This window comes from Vipera ursinii (assembly GCF_947247035.1).
Source record: "Vipera ursinii genome assembly, chromosome: 3".
NCBI classification, from domain to species: domain Eukaryota; kingdom Metazoa; phylum Chordata; class Lepidosauria; order Squamata; family Viperidae; genus Vipera; species Vipera ursinii.
In genome coordinates this window covers 124,898,743-124,920,934 of record NC_139516.1, presented here as the reverse complement: position 1 = coordinate 124,920,934, position 22,192 = coordinate 124,898,743, and the positions used below count along the sequence as shown (strand labels likewise).

The 22,192-nt window shown below is 36.5% G+C and overlaps 1 long non-coding RNA gene across 1 annotated transcript in view; it reads left to right on the top strand.

Moving 5' to 3' along the window:
- The first annotated feature begins 310 nt into the window (after positions 1-310).
- LOC310639137 overlaps positions 311-22,192 on the top strand; it is a 54,083-nt gene continuing 32,201 nt past the window's right edge. Inside the window, exons 1-2 of the long non-coding RNA XR_014492245.1 lie at positions 311-493; positions 21,597-21,619. This is a non-coding gene — a long non-coding RNA (uncharacterized lncRNA). The remainder of the gene's footprint in view (positions 494-21,596; positions 21,620-22,192) is intronic.

Here is a 22,192-nt window from a genome sequence, read left to right as displayed (position 1 = left end):
GGAGGGAAATTGATTAAACCAATGTATTATGCGTAAAGTATTAAAATCAGTTCCTAAATTTGGATGCATATGGAATACATTTTGTATTTGTTTGTGCGTTGTAGACAAATGCAGAAACACACAGCGCTGAACCAAAACAGAAGGCTGAAAATAGGCCGATCTGTCTGTAATTCCGCCGCTACTTCGTGGAGCGTCTCTCCTGTCCAAACTGGTTTCTCATTAAAAGCACAGTGTGGTATGCATGGTAAGGGCGTGGCGGCATTCCAGAATCTCATAGGATTATTTACTTTTCTCCATTTGATATCAGAGGCAGAGCTGTAGATTCAGAAGAGAAAAATTTGACATGAACTTGCTCTCTTTCCAGCTCACAAGGCAAGTTCATTTTGAAGCAGAAAGATTTTAACCTTGCACACCCCAAAGGAGGTTGCCTTAGAAATGGTTGAGGAAAACCTGAGTACCAGGTGATCTGACACCCACTATAAGTCTCATTCAGGTATATATTTATATTATTAATGTGGCTAGCCTAGATCATTATGTAATTACATACAAATAAATAATCTTGCCTTCCATTCTCTTTTCCACGGTGCTAGTCTGAATTTAGCAGATTATCAGTCTTCTTGCAGGGCTCTGAGAAAAGGTTTTGCTTATCTTGCTTGCTCTACTAACTAGGGCCCATGAAGGGAGGCCAAGAGATTATGAAATGATGTGTCATTTAACCTACAGATTAAAAGAATATTCTCAATTATTTAAGTAATAATTCAATTAATGTATGGGAAGCTTCCAAGGTTCAATTGAGAAAGAAGATGAGAAACCCCACAAAAATAGATAAGGATCAAATAACGTTATAAATAGCATAGCCTATATTTTTAAAGATAATCATAATAGTTTGATTCTTAGTTATTTTATTAAAAATTTCTAAAGAAACAACAGGTAAAATGAATGTTCCTCATAACTTCAGAAGAAATATCTTCTTGTAAAGATTTAGTGCAGTGAATGAACTTCATTCAACCAACAGAATTTTATAAATGCCCCAGGAACAAATGCAATTACTGAAAAATACAGTCTCTTTAATGAAATATTATTAAAACTATTAATAAAGAAGCTGAACAGATAAAATGCAAAAACAATCTTTTCCTAAATAAGAAATAATTATAATACTAGAGCCAAATATTAGATTCAATGTAAGAGACATACATAGATTTAGATAATAGGCTGTCAATAAATATTAAGAATTTACTGACTATATAATCCAATTAAAAATACTTACAAGAATTATATAATGTTTTGTTTTTAATATAGAAAAGGGGTTAGATTGTTTAGAATGGGAGTATTCATAATATAATCTTAATAAATCTGGAATACAGGGCAAAAATAAATGAGGATGATTTGTTTGTGGCAAGAGAATACACACACACTATACTTTATAGAGCGTCCATTTTAAAGTTCTAATTTATCATTGTTAATAATATGTGAATGGTGTATATAATCCCTGGTTAGAACAATTACAACAAAAACAGATTTAAACAGCTGAGACTAGAAACAAAGAATTCAATATATATAAATTGCTCACAAATAAACAGCTTATCTATTGGGACTTTGATTGGCCAAATTTCCTTCTATCAAGTATAATTTATTATAATAAAGAATTAAAAAGAACAATCTTATTAAAGAACATGGGTGTTTGTGAATAAAAAGCTTTAATCAAGGAAAAGGGATAAGGAAATTGAAATACATACGGTATATACAAGACTAAAGACATTCAATGTTTCAGTTCCAGACTTAATTTCTTTTTTGAATAAACAGCAAAAGGGTGATTACAATTTTGATTTAGGAAAGTTACAAATAGTCTAAGGCTCCAGATGAATTTGAAATAATAATTTGGAATTAATTAGAAATAATCCCTGCTATGGTAAAATGCTTTTATTCTGAATTCTCTTTTTTAAAAAGCACAATAAGATGAGACTTGAAGGTTGGATACTAGAGAGAAGCAGAAGTAAGTAAAGATTACAATTAAAGAAGAAGAACAATTAAATTTGATTTATGTATACAGAATGGAGCAAAATATTTTAACATTGGATATATTGAAGGATATTTTTGAACAGTAGACCCAGAAGTTAATTTTAAGCATATCTGCTTCTGCAGATATTTTCCCCTTGGCTTTGTCCCATTATCTATGAGGGATAATTTTCAGTCCACATGGAAAATGATAGTGGCAACCAAATTCTCAGCCTTGGGCTTCTCTCCAGGTCGTCTACTTAGTATGGATAGGATCAGGAAAAAGCACTCATTAAGCAACATGTAGCAGAAAAAGAGCACAAACTGAATCTAGCTAGGTGCCCAATCTTTAGTGTCAGTGAATCCAACAGGTACTCTGCCTCCCAGATGACATGTTTAACTAAACCTGACATACCTAACCACTAGAGAGCCTTTATGCTGATGTCATGCTGATCCCTCAGCTGTCTTTGAAGGCCAATACAGGAAGATTCCCTACCTGGAGAGACAATGGCTATGTGACCCTGGACACACACAAAACAACAGAGCATATGCCACTTCAAAGTCCATATTACAGAGACATTCATAGCAGCCACATATCACTAATGTTTGCATAAATGCCCAGGATAATTTTACACGTGTCTGCTTTCAGATACTAACCATGCTACAACATATAATGTGTAGTCCTTGGTGCTTGGTTATATGCTTGCAGATATTTTCTTACCTTATCACATAATATCTTCAATGCTGGAGGGGAGTAGAGTTTGCTCACTGTTTATAGACCTTAGCTTGCCTTCTCAGTGTTGGCAGGAGGTGCTGTTTTCCTTTGGCACTTCCTTGATTAGGCTGTTGTTTACTGCTTGATTATTATTTAAGTTGGTAGTTCTTTGACTAGATTATTTTTTTATTGCTTTCTTATTTGATGTTACTTCTGGTATTAATACCTGCTTCTGAGTGTCGATTGCTAATGAAAGGGTGTTCTGATGTTTTTGTTTCCTTTTAGCTTTTTTATTATCTCTTTTGAATGTTGTTTATATGCCTGTATTATGCAATATTACATGTGTTGTGAAATTCATCAGTTTTCATCATATCTTCTGACTCCAGTTGGTGTTCATAGCAAAGTCGATACAAATACACACCTGTAAGAAATGGCAAAACCATTAACCCTGTACAACAGTGGCCCCCAACCCTTTTGGTACCAGGGACTGATTTTGTGGAAGACAAATTTTCCATGTTCTGGGGGGGGGGATGCTTTTGATTTTGCTTGCTCATCTATCACTCATCTCCAGCTGTGTGGTCTAGTACCTCATAGGCCATGGACTAATAGTGGTCCATGGCCTGGGGTGTGGGGACCCTTGATGTACAAGTCTGTAAAACACAAAAAAAGCATGTTGACTACAATTGGCTTAGAATTCCTACTGCCTGTTGTGCCCAGTTCTACCTGCAAAATAGCCATTAATATTGTTTGGTTGATTGGTTTTATCCCTATCTCCCTAAATGAATAGTATCAGTTACTCAAATTCTAGAGAGAGATACTCAGAGGTTAGAAAGCTTCTTCTGCCATTAGATACACTTATGAGACATCAACCAATCATTTTGTATTATTGGCAAGCCATCGCGACCTAAAAAGAATGGTCTTTGGGCTGTGTAATAACACAAATGCTATATTGATTTTACAGACCTTGGAGGGCAAATTACAGCGGCCAGTTGATTAAAGGACTTGCTCAATTATTAATAACATGCTTGAGCTGATTAACCAATTACTTTAATTTATAGATGAATTCATTTACATAGGTACTAAAAATACAGTTTTGAAGAAAAATGTGTATCATTTTTTTTGTTGATATTGAGGATAAATTATGAGTAAAGGAGGGGAGAAGCATTCTGTGTCTAAGGAACATAGATGACAAAGGCCTTTTACAGTAACAGTTCATTCATTAATTATTATTTTTAAACTCTACGAATCAGAAATGTTAAAATAATCAAAGAAGCAGTTAAGTCCAAGAATAGTTTTGATCAGTTTAGAATGTGATTTTATGCTCATTTGGGAGAAATGATCATTAAAATCAATGAGACTTATTTCTGAGCTAAAAGAATACAGCTGTGAAAGCTACATTCTTTTATAAGTCTTCCTATCTTATTTTATAAGTCTTCCTATCTTACGTGATCTAGGACTTATTTGCACTGCCTAGTTGCAACTATTTTTTTGAAACAGATGTGTCAGCCTTTATTCAGCTTCCTCCCATAGCAAATTTAATCTCCAGGTGTATTTTCCTGCTGTGGTTTGATCATAGCCGTTTCCTTTTATATCATCTGAAATACTCTTATCTGCTTTTGTGCTTGTTTACAGGCTAACCCAAACATTTAATTGGCTATTTTGAAAGAAAAGGAACACCCCTCAGCTGAAGCAACAGTTATCACTTACTGTAATAGGTTTCATGCCTTTTTTTAAAGTATTGCTAAACTAGTGGAGGAATTATGAGATACTTCATAAAAAGTAACTTTGCTGATTTGAAATATGACAGAAACATTTTCTATCTCCTCTCCCCCACATATATATGATTTTTCTTTTCCTGAATAACTAGTTTTTCCCTTGATTTTTCTTTTAAAAACAAGTCCAGCAATGCATAATTTTATTTTATTTTTTAACTGAAGCAGAAGTTTTCACATCTAGTTCCTGAACAGCCTAAAGAGAGTTCTGATGAAGGGTTCCCCCCCCCACCCACTGTGCACTTTACAACTGTTTTGGAGTCTTTCTCTAGTGCATAGAAAATTCCATTAATAAAATCTTTAATGAAAGTATCTAGTATGTTTAACAGCATTGGGGGTGGCGGGTGGCGAAGAGAAGGGCTGGAAATGAAAAATTCAATGCAGAGACATTTCATCTTAGAAACTAAAGATACTTAGAAGCAGTCATGACATGATCCTCTATGCACAGTGTTTTCTTACATTATATACTCATTATTATATAACCTCATTATGAGAAGATTACATGTATGAATTTTAACCCAGATTCCATTAATAGCTGTTTCACTCATATTGTACTTCAGTAGGTGAAGAGAGTGGAGGATATGCAGACCAAACACAAAATGCATGTGAAAATGAATGATGCATCAGGGTACATCATTGTAAACTGAACAGCTAGAGAGGGATGGACAACTCTTCAGGCATCAAGAGCCACATTTTAGCCTGTTGAATTTCACAAGTGCCCTAGTATACTCCCTTATGACACAGACATTTTTTCAATCCTTTCTCCCCCTTTATTAGATTTTTAAGGTGATAACCAGAGTGGTAAGCTTCTACAAGCTGTTGTAATCAAAACAGCACTGCCAGCATTAGCTATCCTGTGACCGGATTTGGGGCTATTTTGATGCTTTGGACAGCATTTTAATGTGGAAATCAAAATTGATTTTTTTTCCCTTTGGGCTTCTGCTCTGATTCTGGACCTGATTTTTGGAGGGAGAAAAATCTGAATAACTGTACCACAAAAAAATTGTCCATTTGGCCACAGATCCTGGGTCCTGCATGCTACAGGTGTCTTGCAGTACAATTACATTTTGCTAGTCTCTGAATTAGAGAATATATAAAAATTTAGCATAGATAATTGCTGATATCACCCATTGGTTAGTTAAGTTTGAGTCAGGATGCTGCTATTAATGCATTCCAAATTCCTGCATTCACCTAAACAGGATGTCCACAGCTCATTATCAATGAGTCCAAAGTGAAACCAGTTCATCTGTTTTTAATGGAAGCATTTCTTTTTATAGCACTTTTGTAAAGGCCTGGCACACATATAATTCCAGTGATGTGGCAGCTTCTGCAGCAATATTCATTCCATGTAATATGAACAGACCTGGATCATGCATGAGGATTTTTACTTTATAATTTCTCTTTTCTCAGTATTTATCCAGTTTCTGCTCTGTTGATACTAGTTTGGGAAGCAAACATGATATGAGGACTATGTGGGAAGACATAGTTCTCATAGCACTCTTATATTGCTTAATTAATATAAGCATATTACTATAAATGTTCTACCTGATGTCTGCTTGCAGTTTTTTCTTCCCAAGACTTTAGGTTGGAAACCTATGATATGCAAAAGAAAGAAGCAAATGCTGCCACCAACTGTCCAATAAAATGCATATTATTCAGGCATGATAACTTCAGAAGATGAAATTCTTTCTGGCTTTATCTTCGACAATGAAGACAAAAGGTTAGCTTTTTAGTAGCTTCTGTCCATCCAACTGAAATAGAACAATCTAATGTTAAATCTCCACATTTCCAGTTTTAAATGAATATTACAGCTATGGCCAGTGGTGGCTGCTTATCTGTTGAATTAGTTTCTAAGTCTGTTCCATCCATTTGCACTCCAAAGTATCAAATGTGGGCAGATGGTAAATCAAAATCAGCTGGATACTTTGGGCCATTCCCAGTGCATTAGCAAAGATTTCTGAGTTGTTTAACCATAGCAACTAAAAAAAAATGGGCTTTGGGATTAGCCAAATTCTAAATGTCAAGCTGGGCTATTTGGGACACATGGGGGAACATCAGGGTATCTGTGAAATAACCAAACCCCAAACAGGAGGCATTACGTCTTCTCATAGTATGCACAGAAGATAGGTACTTCATGTAAATGTTATGACAGGAGTAGAATGGAGTTGAGTGAGTGTCAGATGAAATAATCACACAGAATGGTTCATCAGCTCTGCTTGCTGGTTCTTCCTCCGAGGCTGCCGTGGTACAAAGAAGGCAGTGCCCTAGCTATACTGCCTTTGTGCACAGCACAGCTCTTCCCTATTCTAGGCTGTTGAGGGTTTTCCAATTGGAATGCTTAGTGAATAACAGATAAGGATGGGCTAAAAAGAAGATGGATCAATACAAGTCATGCACATAGTTTCAAAGAATGCTTTGCTCGGATGATGCTTCACGCCAATCACTTCTATGAAACTCCTTTGTGAAGCTGTAAAGCTCGCCATTATTTCACATGTCTCTGATTGATATGTTTAGTGGTCAGAAGAGGCTTCTGTTACCCAAGCACGGAAACTTTTTCCACTGGATGTGATTGAATATCTAACAGGTCCTGGAAAAGGGAAGAGGGAGTCTGACTATTATATGAGGAAGTAGGGCCATTACAGAAAAGATTCCTGAGTCTAGAAAAACATGACAAAGAGACTCAGAATAACTGGCTTAATTATGGTGTGTATTCATTGAGTTGGAGAATTACTTTGGCAAGCTTTCAGGATTCTGTTACAATATCCTACTGGCAATAAAGATCTTGTTTCCTGAGTCTGCCGGTCATAAAGGGCTTCCTAACAGAAAAGGCAGCTAAACCAGTGCAATGCCCTCGAACGTGGTGACTAGCAATGTCTTGATGGCTGAATAAGTTTATATGGAGAAGTCTTATAAAGCTGCCTTCTTCTGTACAGTCTGGTGGGCCCCACTGTTGTCAAGAGGACATCTTTTGTGAATGCTGCCATGGATTCCGTGGTTTTTTGGTTTTTTTTAGTGGGACCCATGCTGTGAAACAAGTAAAGCACCTTCCTTGTTACCCTTTAAAAGTGGTCTAAGGACATATTTATCTACCAAGACCATTTAATTATTTTGTTTTCACTCGCTCTACTGTTTTCCCAAATTATTCATTTTATAATATATTGTCTCAGTCATGTTTTAAGGCATATTTCAATTGTAGTTTTGCTATTTTAATTGTATGTATTGTATATAAGATGCTATGAGCCACTAAATAAGTGAATGTATGCAAATATATAGTTCAAAGAAATAAATTACTGATGACTGCCTCTCTCAGACCTGCTGAATACAAGATGTTGAATGATTCTGAATAGGAATAGAAAACCATTTGAAGATTTTTTTTTGGAACTGTATCTAAATCAAAATATTTGCTATCATGTAAGGAGCACTGGATTGAATCATATGGCCAGTGCACACTTCTAGTAACAACAACAAAGTATTCCTCCTTGCAATAGCTCATCGGTATTATTTCTATTATTCTTATATTGGACTGCCTTTCATTCCACCCTCAGGCCAGTTCAGAAACTGCTTCAGAAAGATCCAGAGACAATTATTGTTGAAAACAAGCAAGCTTGGGGTAATTTCAAGTCTATTTTAATAAAATAAGAGCCTTGGTGGAGCAGTGGGCTAATGCCTCCTTAAGTAACACCAGCTGCCTGCAATTAGTGCAGGTTTGTATCCCACCAGGCTCAAGGTTGACTCAGCCTTCCATCCTTCCGAGGTAGGTAAAATGAGGACCCAGATTGTTGGGGGCAATTAAGCTGACTTTGTAATAATGCCGCTTGGGGTGTGTGTGAAAGCTCTAATAAGCAGGTATATACATAGAATGAAGGCTACTGCTAAGCTTGTAAGCCGCCCTGAGTCTTCAAAGAAGGGTGGGATATAAATAGAATTAAAATAAAAAAAATAAAATAAAAAAGCATTCTGCTCTGAACTTAATTTTTATATGATTGGTCAGAGACAGCCATTCAGTCTAATGCTAAAAAAAGGACACTGAAATAAACATTTATTAATTATATATATTCCTTTAAAGAGGAATCTACCTGTAGGTCCCACTGAGAAAACTTGGGCTATGGGTAGGAAACAAATTTAATCCTATAAATCTTATGATATCAGAGTAATTTTTTTAAAAAATATAGTTATCATGTCTTCTTCTTATTCTTTTTTTTTACTTTTCTTACATAACATGTTAATTTCAACATAGATGAGTGAGTCTGGGAACAGTCAGATATTATGCTCAGAAAGTGCTTGACTTAAATGATGGCTATCTCGTTGTTAAACCAGTGGAGGACTATTTTGCATTACATTAGATTACTTTCCTACAATTTTAAAATGAAGTTTACATAACACAAAGAAAAAAAAAGCTCTGTATATTTTGGCTATCTCAGAGAAAGGTTGCTTACAACAATCTTGTTTTGGGGGATGTAACTTGTGAGTTGGAAAATTGATTCTCTTTGTTTGCACTTGTCCCTTTATTGCTATATTGTTGCTATATTGTTGATAGACACAACAACTAGGTTACTAATATGACTCTGCAACTGATGTGTGCTTAAGATACATTATATTCTTCTTGGCTCTATCCCTAGGATTTAGAATTTATCATGAAATCAAAAATTAAGGAACTTTTGAACATGGGGCACAATTAAGAGCACCATAATCTTACAACATTGGAAAGAAAAAACTATATCAGATTTGCAACAATGAATTTGCTAATGTGCTGTTTATCAAATCTGAATTAGTATTGTCTAACAATTGCACAAAGATGAAGACTTTGAAGTGACATCATATTTTAGTGGAAAAGGTATTTTCCTTCTTAGGTAAAGGTAAAGGTTCCCCCGCACATGCGTGCTAGTCGTTTCCGACTCTAGGGGCCGGTGCTCATCTCCGTTTCAAAGCCGAAGAGCCAGCGCTTGTCCGAGGACATCTCCATGGTCATGTGGCCGGTATGACTAGACACCAAAGGCACACGGAACGCTGTTACCTTCCCACCATAGTGGTCCCAATTTTTCTACTTGCATTTTTATGTGCTTTCGAACTGCTAGGTTGGCAGAAGCTGGGACGAGTAATAGGCGCTCACTCTGCTACGTGGCACTCGGGATTTGACCCGCCAAACTGCCAACCTTCTGATCGACAAGCTCAGCATCCTAACCCACTGAGCCACCGCGTCCCTACATTCTTACTCCTACATTATTTAATATTTAAACTTTTTCTTCTGTTATTTAGTTTTTATTAAAATAGCAGAAATTATTTATTGCTCTGAATTTTGATATCCTCTCCATTATTTATAGATACACAACAGGGAGGCACACTAACTATTGATTTTCTTTTATTTGACATCAAAATTATATCCCACCCTTACAATCTATTTAATTTGGATATATTATATGTTATGTTAAGCTCAGGGCAGTTTAACAACAATTAAAATCAATTGAAAATTATAGTCAACAGAAAGAAAAATAAAAAGGACTCCAGAAAAATATACTGAAGATTATATAATTGAAATAGAAATCCTTTTTTTCAAGTAAAAAGGATGCTTCTTGATGAACGAAAGTTCTTAGCCAATCTGCAAAGATAAGCAGAGAACATGAAAACAGCAGACCCACTTTTTAGGTGGGGTTGCTGGAAAGTTCATGGTCTTTTGTCATCTATAATCCTTCCAACATGGTTGTAAGAGCAGACTCCCTCCACAGAACAGAAAACCAACAGAACATTTTTTCTGGAATTCTTTCCAACCCCTTGAGCAGGCGTAGCCTTTAGGAGTTATGTATGGTTTCATCTGTGTAATACGTTGTACCTGTTTCTGCTATCCCATTGAATTGTGTTTGGTTGTGTGTGTCTATGTGGTCATTGGGCTGGCTGCAAACATTTCACACTGGTCACAAGACCAGGAGAGAGGAGGGAGGATCTTGAAATAGATTGAGGCTACAATGAAGTGCTAATTATATTTAAGCAATGTGCTACATACCTCAGCTGGATCACTGTGTCTTTCCCCAAAACATATTTTTCAGTAATCCACTGCCTTAATCTGACAATATTTTATCAAACAATCATTCTCAGACTCTGAATACCATATTTTAATACAATTGTTCTAGAGGGGAAAAACAAAAAGTCTCATTTGAGCTAAGATTATGTCTTTGTGGTGCAGTACCCATCTACCCTATTACACCTTTTATTGGGCCCATTTTTTAAAAAACTCACAATTATGAAAAGTACCCAGATAATTCTGACCTAGTTTGCATGCAGCTATTTTTTTTCAGAGCAATACAATTCAGTTTCTTTGCATGTGGCAAAATTTTGTTACATCTTTTGCAAAACTCATCATGCCTTGATCACCTCATTGATTTATTTGTAATTTTCTGTTTGTATTTGATTGCATTTCAAATAGAAATTGTTTATTTACTGTACTTTGTGAATGTGCAGAATTATGGTAGTGTCTGTAACAAAGAAGTAACTGACAATTACCATGCTGATAGAAAGACAGATAAACAGGTAGACTCCCAATCTCTTTCTATTCTTTTTAAATTCTGTTGCACTGAAAAGAATAAACAAGTATAAGTATATTGTTCTGAGGTTTCTGGAGAAAAAAATGTGACATGAATTGAAGAAGCTAAAGGCTCTTTCAAGTTTAACCATAATTACAGTATTAAAAGATTCTCTTTCTAAGGAGTGTTCTGTGTATAAAGCAAATGTTACTGTTTGTGATAATACTAATTAATTATTCTGGTTAATGAAAACTTATGACATAAAGAGATTGTCTGCCTTTAATGTCTCACATAATTCTTTGTCACTTTGGCTGCAACTGATTTACAAAATCAGAGAAATATTGAAAATATAGATGCCAATAAAATGCCCACATATATATATATATAAAATCAGTAGTAGGACCATATCTGGAATATTTAGTTGCTGCCCTTCAAAATAGTATACTGTTGTTTCAGAAGAGGGCAACTAAGATGACCAGGGACTTGAGCAGCCTCCCTACAAGGAAAGGTTGTAACATTTGGGGCATTTTAATCAAGAAAGGAGGCAAATAAGATAGGATATGATTGAGGTGTACATGTTGTAGACACGGTGGAAAAGTGGAAGATATTTTCCCTTTCTTAAAATATTAGAATCATGAAATCACCCAATGAAATTGAATCCTGGAATGATCAGGTGATACAAAAGGAAATATGTGTTTGCATATCATGTAATTAAACTTTGGCATTTGCTACCATGAGATACTGTGCTAGTTACCAGTTTGGCTGACCTAACTTCCAGTGACTACTTGACTTTTGGTAGTGTAGTCATCTCTGTAGGCCACCTTCTGGGACACTAGTGGGCATCCTTGTGCCATTGGTTGGCCACTGTGAGAAAAAGGCTATTGGCCAGTGTTCTGATCCAGCAAGAGTATTGTTTATGTTCTTATAATTAACTTGGCTGCCCATGTGAAACTGAGCCCTATTAATAGCATTCTGGATCTATATGACAAACATAATTAAATCATTTCTTCAGTGAAACTTTCCTTTTTAAAAAAAATCTGCTCTTGCTAAAAAAAAGAAAAGAAAGCTTACAGTGACAAAATAAATGCAATCTTTGAAACCCCACCAATGACACACCTCATTTCAACCAGATGTGGAATATCTTCCTCTATAATCCTGTCCTTAAGACTTTAGACAGGTACTGACAGATGTTACATAGCACTTCATTACCGGATTGCTAGCATATTTATGTTTCAAAAAGGGCATTGTGGAAGAAATGTTTGCAATGTTCAATGCCAAATGCAGTCTGAAATTGCCACAACCTCCTTGAACAGATGGAAGTCAAGTATTTATCAAGCTTGTGTTTGTCTCTTTTGATAAACCGTTGAAAATTTGGCTCAAAGTAAACTTCCAGAACAAACTATTCCATGACCTGAAATTTGTAAACAGGCATTGTAAGATCTGTAATGTGTATTTATCAGTGGGGTTTTTTTTGTAAAAGAAAAAGGTGCCGGAACTCACACGTTATACAACCCGCCTTGCCTACCCTACAAGGTTCCATCCAAAAAAGGTGCCGGAACTCCGTTCTGAGCGTTCTATGACAAAAAAAGCCCTGGTATTTATTAAGTACAGTAATAAATGAAGGACCAAATATAGGGTGCTTAAGCTCGTTGATAAAGTATGCATGATCAGTATAATGGAAAAATAGACTTCAAACAGGCAGAAGATGAACAGAACTCACTTTAAATGTACACTAATCAGCATACATTAAAATGTGATTTCGTGGTATACAGCTCTCAGAGACTAACCACCTCCAATAATCACTACATAAACATGTAGTGATTATTGGATGTGGTTACTCTCTGAGAGCTGTATACCACGAAATCACATTTTAAACATGATAAATTAAATAAAATAAAATAAATAATAAAATAAAACAAAATATGCATGTCCCCTCATACACACACATATGTGGCCCAGAGAAACAACACCGTATACATGGTGAGAAAATCGAATTTTGTGAGTTTACCGGATGGATGGCACATGGAACAAAGTTGTTACAGAATCTGGTAGTCCTACTAGAAATACTTTGAAACCTCCTCCCAGAGGGTAACAACAGAAACAGACCATGAAGTGGGTGTGTGGGGTCTCTAACAATGCTTTGAGCTCTAAGCACTTAGCACTTATAAGCAGTGTCCTGAATAATGGGAAGCAGGCTTCCTATAATCTTCTCAGCTCTCCTTACCACTCTCTGTATGGACTTTCTATCTGAGGCACTGCAACCACCACACCGAACAGTGATGCAGACCATGAGTTTTAGTCCTGTTTTGGAGAAGAAGCCAGCAGGACTACGTGCTAGCCACCCCTTTTCAACCTTAGGAAGAAAATGATAGCAAACTACTTCTGGAAAAATGTTGACAAGAAAACTGCATGGGCTTACCCAAGTAATTATCAGGAAGCAAGACTGACCGGAACACACACACACACACACACACACACACACACACATTCACACATTTATTAGGGATAGTTACCCACAGAAAAAAAAGGTAAAGAATAATTGTTCATGTGTAAAGCAACTTCTCTTAGGAAGCAGCAAGATTTTCCAATCATTTGAAATGTTTTTTTTTCCTGAAATCAGATGAAATAAAATACTTTATAAGTATGTGTAAATTAAAACTGAAGTGTACATCCCTATTCTTCTCTGGTTTATGCATTCAAAAGAATGCTTATTCGGAGAGCTCAGTTAAACAAGCCTGAATTCCATTGAAAACCAGGATTAATGTGATTAATGTGTGTCAAGACAGGGCAGAAGCAAGCATTAAGATATCATTTGATTAGATGAAACCTTCCTAAAATGCGACAGCCAATTATTTAGCTGTTTCCTCAGAGTGCATATTATAGGCTTCAGAGTACAGTCTAAGCTCATAATTTAATTAACTTCCCCCTATACATGTGATGGCCTTTATTTGCTAGTGGCCACAGAGATTGTCAGAATTTATTTAAAAAGATGTCTACCAGGAATCATTAAGTCAGGGCAGAAAAACTAGGGAAAACATTAAGGCATTTTTAAAGCATCTCTGGGAATTTTGCTCAATGAAATTACTTGCCAACAGCAACCTGGAAGAAAACAAACAAATCCTTTGAGAATTTTATCAACATTTCTTCCACCTTTCCTCTTTCAACTTGAATCAAGATCAATTCCTAAAATCCTCCATTAGCTGACATGAGGAACAAATGTGTTGACATGATTAGCAATGTTTAGAATGGATGTTCGCAGAAGGAAGAAAATCTACAGACTTTAGCGTTAGCCTGTCAAGGCAGCAGAACACATTCTCTCCCTAGTTTTCTGGGGCTAAAAGACTCTTAGATTGAATCATTGTCATTTTTCTAGTTCTCAGAGAGGCCAGAAATCATTAGAAATCTCATTTAAACTTTTCATTCTAGGTTTACAGTAGATGTGAGTTCGTCTGCAGGATTTCTGAAGGGAATGTTTCATTACAGCATGTGTAAACACACACACACACACACACAAAGAGAGAGAGAGAGAGAGAGAGAGAGAGAGAGAGAGAGAGAGAGAGAGAGAGAGAGAGAGAGAGAGAGAGAGAGAGAGAGAACTCCATCACCATCAGTATTAAGCCCGAGTTCCTTCTCTTTTCATTTTTCTTATTATGAACCTCATTTGATAAAAGAACCAGTCTTAAGCGCATGCCCTTTTGGTCTCACCAAATACCCCAATATAGTTTAAATTATAAAACAATACCTTAACAAAGGTCTTCTTTTGTGATACTGTTTTGCTAATATGTAGGTTTTATCCATATTGCTAAATGATCCTCATGTTGTTTCAGGATTTTAGTACAATTTCTAAAACCAGGGGCTTCATTATGCGCCCAATGTGCCAGCAGTCAGGTTTCTCGGTACACATCAGCTTCACATCCTACTAGATTTTATATATTTATTTCATTCAATGCTAATGTTTTTCATGATTCTGGATCCTGTATAGATAGAGAAAAGGGGAGATGGGAGATGACGTCCTAGGAGGCTAGAGGATGACGCAACACAGACTTTTTCTTCTGTTCAGTTATTTTTCACCAACCCACCACAGCAGCCATTTTAAATAAAATTCCCCCATAATTGCAGATGCGTCTAGTACCTGCAAAAGATGAGAGGCCCCTGTTTCAAAATGGTGCTGCAAACATCTGCACATTTTTTTCATTGCTTCCTTCTAAACTGTATCCTTGGTTCAAGTAGGAGACCACAGTCAGAAAACTGGAAGGGATACAGTGGCATTGAGAAGCAAATGAACTTTCATGAAAGAGGATAAAGCTGGCGCCATAGTTAAGTGAATTATACTTCCAAAAAGTGTAATGTTGGCCACTAAGTTAGATAACTGTAAAGGAAGATTAGACAAATCTCAAAGGCTATTCATGACTGCTTATTATGATGTCTGTCAAATACTTTCTATTCCCTTTCTCATCATTTTTACTTGGATGACTAAGACCCCCATACATATATTATTACCTTTTAAAATGAATCTGAGGTTACTCTCATCCTTCCATCTCACCTTTCCTGAAAAATAGTTGAAGGACAATATGCAATTGAAGCACTGAGAACAATGAATACAATCATGGGACGCATATGTTTGCCTTACAATGAATACAAATCACTTAGAGTTACCAAACATCCAGTAATAGAAAGACATATTTCCTATTTGTCCTTGTGTCCTTCATCTGGCAGGCATAGCCTTAATATTAAATTTTGTCCAGCTTTTTGACTATTTTGTTTTGTTTTAAAATCTGTTTTTACTGAAGTCATTCAAACTTTTGTATAATGTGACCTTGTAAATTATGTGTTGTTTTTTTCCCATTAGGATTTTTTGTAGATAAGAGGTGACTTACAACAGGTCTTTTGTGGCCTTCTGACAAGGAAAGTTAATGGGGAATCCAGATTCACTTAACAACCATGTTGCTAACTTAATAAATGCAATGATTCACTTAACAACTGTGGCAAGAAAAGTTGTAAAATGGGGCAAAACTCACTCAACAAATGGTTCACTCAGCAACATAGATTTTGTCTCAATTGTGGTCGTAACCTGAGGACTACCTGTATGGGAAGAAGAGATCATTTGTTATATTTTAATAAAAATGATAACTTATTAAAATTGTTACTAAAACATATGAAGGACAGAAGTTTGGAGCAATTTAAAATAATGACTTAAAAACATCATTACATAATTAACTGGTCAATCTTGATTAGTACATCTAATGGGTAACTTGATTAGAAAACCTGTAGTGTGTAGGGAGCATGAGTCTCCCACCCACTCCCACCCCATCCCATTTTTAATGGCCCATGAGCCATTCATACTGTGTGATCTGTGTATCTAACATACAGTAAGTACAGCAAATCTCTCTTAGAACTTGTATAAGCAGTGCTTTTTTTGTAAAAAAAAAAAAGGTGCCGAAACTCACACACGTCATACAACCCGCCTTGCCTACCCAACAAGGTTTACCTTTGTAGTTGAAAAAAAACCCTTCAATTTTTAGTGTATCTAAAAGACTAGGATTTTGTTCAAAGTAAGTTAATACTATTAATGTTACCATGCACTGTGTGGCTTTAAATTACAAGAAGGCATTTTATTAATCTTTTGGGACATTTACCACTGGCATACCCATTTAGTTTAATGAGTGGAAATGTCAGCTTTCTATGTGGAATGAAATTGGCCCAGTTAAACAAAATTTGGTTGCTTGTAAAAGATTGAATTATTTTTAAGAAGTTGTCAAACAAGGTTGAAAAATTTGCATTTTGGAGTTTAATATAGATATTGACTTGAAACAAATTAAAGTTGAAACTTTGTCAGTGAACAGATTACTTTTAATTTACCTTTAAGTTAAACCCAATTTAATAAATAGATCTGATTAAACCTCATACTGTAGGTCTACCTTTACATCTGACCAATATATAATCAATATATATCATTATTAACAATAATGCATCCAAATCACAAGACATTGGCTTTATTCTTATTCTTCCCCTCTGCAGTTTGAATATAAAGTATAAAAGGCTAAAAAGACATCCCAGCCTTTGAGCTACCCAAGGAACTGAAACAGCAAAGTTTTGCTGTTGGGCAAGCTTCCACGCCAGCCGTCTTTCTTTCCTCTCGCTTCCTCTCTTTTTAACCTCACACCCCACCTTCTGTAAGGGAAGGCAAAAGGCTTACTCACCCTCTCATCAAAGATGGCCTCCATGTTTACGTGTCTCCCACCACCACCACATGGTCCGACCCAGACAATCAAGCCATGCTCTGGCTGTGGTGCTTTGGTGCCTCATGGCTCCTCCTACAGGAGGCAGACAGTGCCGGAGGGGACCCAGCTTGCACCATAACATCAGCAGGGCATTTTCAAAAGCAAATGAGGATAGGAAGGGCAACAATAGGAAAAGAACGCAACTGTGGAAAATCCATTGAAAAAGGTGCCAGTGTGTTCTATGACAAAAAAAAGCCCTGTGTAAAAAAGCTCAGTGGGTTAGGACGCTGAGCTTGTCAATCAGAAGGTCGGCAGTTTGGCGGGTCGAATCCTAAGTGCCGCGTAACAGAGTGAGCACCTGTTACTCGTCCCAGCTTCTGCCAACCTAGCAGTTCGAAAGCACGTAAAAATGCAAGTAGAAAAATAGGGACCACTACGGTGGGAAGGTAACAGCGTTCCGTGTGCCTTTGGCGTCTAGTCATGCCGGCCACATGACCACGGAGATGTCCTTGGACAAGCACTGGCTCTTCGGCTTTGAAACGGAGATGAGCACCGGCCCCTAGAGTTGGAAACGACTAGCACGCATGTGCAGGGGAACGTTTACCTTTTATAAGTATAGACTTTTGAAAATGAACGTGCCACCTGCTACCAAATATTTGTTCTGGAGATGCATTACCCTATCACCACCATGTACTTTTGGCTTTTCAAGTCTGGGGGAAAAATACATATGCCCCCAAAAGAGAGAACTATCTCACTACAGAAAGATTGCTTGCCTTTATCTAAAAGAATTAGTTACATGACTTGTGCCTATCATTATTTCAAAGCTAGTGCCATTTGGTGCTGTGTAGACAGCACATGATCCTCTCCTTAGGCTGATTTATGTCTTCAAATGGGGAAGAAATTGGTGCACTTGTGTTTTAGTTTAGTGTTTTACATGACATATTGAACTGAGCACGTAAGTATTTTGATTCTGTGATTTTTCTCCAAAAGATTGCCACTGGTAGTTTAGAAATAAATTAGATTGCCCTGTTGCATGATAGAATGAGATTTTAGGCACTTCTGGTCTACGCTGGGAATTATTATAATTAATAGAGAAGTTTCCAACATTTTTTATAGAAGCACATAAACTGTGGCACCACTGAACAGCCTAGAAACAGTAGGAGAATGATGACAGCTGCTAAACACTCCCAGCACTGTTATTCCCTGTGTGCTAAGGTTAAGAATAATCTCTAGATGCTTACTTTGTGAATGGGGCACTGGAGATTTGGAGCATTACTGAAATCTAATCCAAGCATTTTACATTTGCTTCCTAGGGGCCAAATCCCTTGACAGACAATCTGCTAGTTTCTCTATGTCCTTGCTCTTATCATGACATTGACAATAGAACAATGTTTCTCAAACAGAAGCATGGATATCACTGGGATCTGCAGAAGGATCTGGGGTGGGAGGTGAGATGTGACTCACCTTGTAAAATTCATCACGGGGAAAACAGCAGAAAAGAGGGGTGGTAGAGGAGAAGGGAGCAATCAGTTTCTAGTTGAGTGTGTTGAAGTAGACTACTTTGTCGAGTGTAGTCACAAGAGGAATATAAGTAGGGGCTAAGGAAGGGGCAGCAATTCCCCCAAATAATTGCTAGGAATGGCACTTCAATCCTATTACCTTATTTTGCTTTATTGAGCAGTAGAGAGAGAATGGGACTTGGGGTGCTTGATGAGTAGGAGGGTGGATAGGTGGGTAGGTTGGTAGATTGGTAGGTGAACAGAGTCGTGGTTGGCCATGAACTGCAATCTGGACTTCTGTTAAATTGGAGATGCATAGTGTTTTCTTTTGACTGAGAAAAATGCAAATATGATTTTACTGAGTTATTCCAGGGTAAGCAGTTAGGGAGTTTTGGGGGTTTGTTTGATTTGTTTGATTGTAAAGCAACTAGAAGTTTCTCACTGGTAAAAGTGAATTTTTCTCCCATGACAAAATTATTTCTTATGTGTACAGTTAGAGCAACAACAATTATTATTACATTATTATAAGAAAACCTTAGGGTTTTTTTGGATCTTGATACAATGCAATGTATCAGACTTCCACAGGATAATAACATCATCACACTAATGGCATACACTGATGCAGCACACAGATAAACATATCAGTATCTTTTTTTTTTTGTAAAAGCTTCTTTTTGTTTTCCTCCTTGGTCAGACCCAAGATGTTTGATGCAGTGTCTGGGGGAACATAAGATTGAGAATCACTATCATACAAGATGGTACGTGCCATATGCATCTACTGCATGACTGATCCTGTCAGGTTTATCAAACCTCATAGGTGTTTCATTTCTCTTCAAGAAGGTATAAAAATAAGTTAATCATCTGTGATGAAATTAAAGGCTCTTCTCAAAAAGAGAAGCAATATAGATGTTTCAGATAATACTGTTGGGGTATTCTTATGGGTAAATTTAAAAAAAAAAACAATTCTGGTCAATATTAAGCAGCCTTCCAAGAAGCCTCTAGCACAGACTCTGAAAAGCATGGGAGTCATATTATTTTGCAAAAAATGCCACTCTTTTTAAAATCTTGGGACCAATAGGGGCACAGGGAAATCCCAGGGAGATCCCAGCCTATTATCCCCCATTCTTAAATCCAGACGAGCATCCCCATAGCTAAGCCCCAATCTTCTATCTTGCCAGGTGTCTTATAATGAAAAGAGCCAAGAGCATCAGACAGTCCCTTTCTCCCAATATTCACAGTTTCTTCTCCATCATTTATTTTATGGTGAGGATAAAAATTAAAACTCCAACCAGCCAAACTGAAAATTAAAATTAAAACTCCCTAGTTTTAATCAGCTGGCCCTTCTTCCAAGCCCTTGAAAACTATTATGAGATCATGGGACACAGAGGTCACGGGGAGAAGGAGTCATAGGGGAGCAGGTAGGAGTCTGAAGGCAGCTGACAAGTAGCCACCTTTTTATGAGACCAGTTTGGGGAAGGTAAGGTTGTTTTGCTGCCTACAGAGAAAATGGTGGTGGTGATGGAGAAAGTCCAGTGGGATATAAACGTGCTGAGATGTTAACAACGGTTGTCCCTAGAGCTGAGGTGAAGCAGGGGTCGGAGTGAGGAAAGGAAGGTGTGAATGATCTCAGGATTGGATACCGGCTTCTGCCATGTGGGAACCTGTTCCTTACTGCTGAGGCCTTTGGGATTAGTGAAAGAGGGGCAGGATGGAAGGGCAGACTACGTGCTCTATTTGCCTGTATAATCACTCCCGAAATGAAAGTTCCTGTTTCTTTCTTCCTGGCTCAATGACCAAATCTCTGGAATGCCTCTGATTGTTGGAAACACAAATTATCACTTTAAGCAAGAGATAGCAGATACAAAGAGGAAGAGAGGAAGTATTAAATATTGAAATAAAAAGAAATTTTGATGATTACTTAAAAAACCCCCTGAAAACTAGCAAAAAGGAAGGATATCATATTGTATCCTTAATTTGTTGACATAGAGAGTGAGAAGTTAAGTAACTAGGATGTGTACTTTGAATATTAGATTTTGTGAAGAATGGTGATAGATGAATTGGGAGTACACTAAAAATCTCGGGAATGATAAATATCAAACGTTAAATCTAAATGTTAGTGGAAATTAAAATTGAAAAATCTATTAGGTCATTGATTGTCTAAAAGATTGTATGTTAAAACAATTGGAATATGTTTAAATTAAAAACTATGGACATATGTAAGAAAGTTATTTGCTATGTGATTGGTAGGATAAAACTTGTCTTTACATTTACAAATAGACAGTATATATGAAGGGAAAAAGAGAGGAAATGTTTATGGTAGCAATTTGAAATTTGTACTAAAGATATCTGGATGTAATTGAATTATGACTACCCAGCCACCATGTTGCTTTTCAAATATGTGAATGTAATATTAGAAAATCAATAAAATTTGTAAAAAAAAGGGAACACATTTTCCATGTCATGTTCAGGCTTATGAAGAATGTGCATCTGTGAAGAATTCCCATTGATCTAGGAGAAATTCTCAGTAAATGGGATGGAATTTGAATCAGCAATTTAAACAATTGAAGTTGTAGCTCCTGTGTTAACTCTTCCTCAGTATGATCCAAAACAAATAAAATCAGGATCCATTTATTTATGTCTAGCAAAATATTCTGTATTCTGTTATTAGACTTAATAGGAATACCTAACCAATTAAAAGCTGCTAAAATTCACAATATGCAAACCAGCATGGGGAATTAATATAAAGTAGTTAGCTATATTATTTCCATAAAACCTATAATTTGCTCAAATGTTATGTAATCTCCTTAGTTCTTTTTGAAATAACTTGAGACTGGGTTTCCCCCTTTAATTATTTGTTTTCATATTTTTATTTTGCCCAGAATCTTCCTGGACCAACGTGACTGTAAGTATGCATTGTGCTTTGTCTTATCAGTGTTGTAGACATAAACTTTCCTCCAATTAATATTGCAAAATGAAATAAGGAGTTAAGTTGGAGTCAGAAAGTCTGCAGTTCGTAAGTTAAAGTCCTCCTTTTTTCAAATCCACTCCAATGCTGACACAAAGCTCTATTTAATGTGCTGCCAATCACTACAAGTCAAGTACAGTTCCGCAAGTTCTCAAGTATGCTTTCAAAATGGATATATACTGTATATATTGCTTTTCAGCTCACCCGAAAGTGAAGCGCAAAACCAAAGAGAAATGTCAATGTGAACTCAAAATTGAAAAACCTACATATGTTTAAGTTGTTTTCACCATGGAGTCCTGAGGAATTTTATTTTTAGTACAAGGAAAGGGGTCCAGTTATATAATACAGAAAAAATCTTTCCCAATTCTATTTTTTAAAAAAAATGGATCTCCGTTGAAAGATCTGAAACACAATGGAACTTCCCTAAAATGAGTTGTATTAGATTTCTCTCTCTTTTTCATCTCCTTTCCTTCCTCTTTTACATAGTACCCCTCATCTCATAGAACATTG